A 3,071-nucleotide genomic window follows, 5' to 3' on the forward strand; every position below is an offset into this window, starting at 1 on the left:
AGTACCAAAATTTCCAAAAGCTACCCTGAATGCTCATCCTTTTCTCTACAGTTGACAAAAGCCAGGTTACTCACTCTCTTATATGACGCTATGTGGACTAATTTTCTCATTTATTTCATTGCTTTTGCTGCTTCGCTTTTCTGAACAAGTTGTATTTCAATTTTTCAAGTAAACTACATCTGTTTTAATGCATTTTCTCTGTGAACTTAGCAATGAAATCGCCAATATATATACATCTGTTTTGTACATCTATGTCTCACTACTTCTTACATACTGCTATATTTTCATTTTTTGATCAGTGAAAAACCATGTTACCTATATTTTGAAATATGAATGGAGCCACTTTTTGTGTCGTTGACTTCCACGCGATGCCTCTTACAAACTATCTCACCAGGCTGGCTACTAAACATACTTATTTTTTATTCACTTTTGGCCTTCGCTATTTTGCATAACAGGTCTCACTCACAACAAGACAATACTTTGGCTAATCTCTGACTATAAAAAAACTAGTAAATTGTGGCAAATTTTTTGACAATTTGTGACGGTTTCTGACCGCAACAAAAAAATTGCGGCGGTTTTTGAAAATGCCACAGTTACTGTTGCCACGAGCTTAATTGTGGCGTTTTTATGAAACCTCCACGACGATCGCCACAAAATGAATTGTGAAATTGTGGGGGGTTTTAAAAATAATGAGTGGCAGTTAAAACCTCTACAAAATGATATCAATATTTCAAAAAATACATCTGTGGGAATTTATAAACCTCCACAATATGATCTCAATGTTTCAAAAAAAAAAAGATTGCAGGAGTTTATAAACCCCTGTAATATAATCACAATGCTCCAAAATAATTTATTGTTGGGGTCTATATACCCCCACAGTATAATTTCAATTCTTGAATGTGGGGATTTACCACCGCTACAATAAGATGTGAATGTTTATTTTAAAAAATAGTGGTAGTTTAATTCCGCCACAATATTTTTGTTGCTGAATTTTTTTATTAAAAATTTAATCATAGAAATAAATAAATTTAAAAAGTAATTAGTGGCAGTTTATATCCACCAAATATCCTAATGTTTTTGCTGGAAAAAAAATTCTTTTTAAAATTAAATTATAGGATTAATAAAATAATAACATGAATCAAATTTCATAAAAAATAATTAGTGACAAACATTACAAATTACAAATGAAGTGTTGCATCAGGTCAGCAGCCTCCCAAACATCACCTCTTCGAGTCTAACAACATCAACAATAAAGACATAAGAAAGGAGGAGAATCATAGTCTAAATACTCTAAAAACAAGATAAACAGACACAAGCAAAAGAACCTCCAAAGAGTAGGGGAAATGGAGATTTAAATCGATATACTAATTGACATTCCGTTATTTTATTTTTACTCCTTTGAGTTTTGGTCCAAGGTTTATCAGAATAGATATTGTAAGTTATGTTGATAAAAAAGTAGTATGATAAGCAAGCACAAATCAATTGTAACAACAACCATACTTGTCAGTTTATGTTATAAGCGAAGAAACTCCTGGGGATGGTTTGAGCAATCATTTCTTTTGTCATATCCAAAAGAACTTTTGCATCCTGCCTGGTTTACATCATTCCCTGCTCAACACTAAATATGTATATACTAGTTAGAATAGCCCAGGCCCAACATGAACAAAAGTTATTTTCGGTAAAAGTTGATACAATATGTTATGCCTAGTAATGAAATAGAGAAACTTGTTTCTCCTTTGATTTTTAAATTTCAATTTCCAAAGAATGGATAAATGAGACGGAAAGTAGAGATCGGCCTGAGTTGTGCCTCGATTGATGTGCAAAAGGTAGAAGACATAGATTACAAGATTCTGTAATATGTATTTCAATAGTGAGTTGACAAAGTTTTGCATTCATCCAAAGCAAGCAAAGAACTAAGGTGCGGTAGAAAGCTTATTAATAAATTTGTAATAGTAATATGAACCAAAAGAAAAAATTGATTACCTCGCTTTGTTGCAACTCCTGTCAATGTCTTTTCCATAGAGTTAAAAAAAATGCAGGCTTCACATGTTCCTTTTGTCTTGTCTTTTGCATAGATGTCAAAGCTTAGAACAAGACACATTAATACACTGAAAAGAATAAACTTGTTCAATACATTTATAAATTAATGAAAACACACAGATTACCAAATATTTGACCCTTTTTCTTTTCGTTTAACCTTCCGTTTGACTGCTTTGCTTCTCTGCAACAAGCTTCTTGTGTGTTGATAAAAGATTCATTAAATCCACATATTTGTCATTCTCCAAGCACTTTCTATCTGCAGCTGAACTATGTTTGTTTTTTCTAAACTATGGTTGTTTTTTGGAACAATGAGAGCAAAGAAATATATTCAATTGATAACCACATAATACACGATCAATCTTTTCAACAAGAAGTGAATCTTTATAGCAATAAATTAAAGGGAAAAAACACTAAGATTAAATACCCTTTTTTTTAATTGAACTGTTATTGGAAGATAAAAGTTAAAAGGAAAAAAGAACAAAAAATGTAACTATCCAATTATCTACTACAAGTGTCATCACATTCAAGTCGAAGACGACCATGACAACCCCGAGGAAGTAGTACAAGAATCCAGTAATTTTAATGCACTGCAGGAACATAGCACTCACGAAAAAGGGCTTCAGGAAGCAAAACATACGAATTACCAGAACCATGAAAAGGAATCAGTTAGCATTTTCCCAGACATCAAAGATCTCCTTGCTATCAATCTAATTGTCGACCTGAATAAGAGCCTTGTTAGCGATTCGAACACCACCGTGAAGAATGTTCTCAAGAATACAGGGAAAGGAACAACAAGACAAAGAATCATCAGCACAAGATCACCAACAAAAGATTGTGCATCAACCTGTTGATGTTACCTCTCCTAACATATTAACTATTACTATTCCTGAAGATCAACTTCAATATGAGGCCTTTGATAATGGCAACAATGATGGTTTCTCCCCTGCCAAGAAAAATAAAAATATACAGGGGAAAGACAACAACAAGAAAAACAATGAAAAATCTACTCTCCCTACTACAAAGGGAAATAA

General features: G+C 32.8%; 1 long non-coding RNA gene across 1 annotated transcript; it reads right to left on the reverse strand.

Annotated features, from left to right (window-relative positions):
• Positions 1–1,346: 1,346 nt before the first annotated feature.
• LOC125875592 (uncharacterized) lies at positions 1,347–2,776 on the reverse strand. Its single transcript, XR_007447451.1, has 2 exons — positions 1,984–2,776; positions 1,347–1,618 (listed from the first exon to the last, which is right to left on the reverse strand). It is a non-coding gene; the product is annotated as an uncharacterized LOC125875592 (long non-coding RNA).
• Between the last annotated feature and the right edge of the window lie 295 nt (positions 2,777–3,071).

This window comes from Solanum stenotomum, chromosome 9 (genome assembly GCF_019186545.1).
Source record: "Solanum stenotomum isolate F172 chromosome 9, ASM1918654v1, whole genome shotgun sequence".
Taxonomy (NCBI): Eukaryota; Viridiplantae; Streptophyta; class Magnoliopsida; order Solanales; family Solanaceae; genus Solanum; species Solanum stenotomum.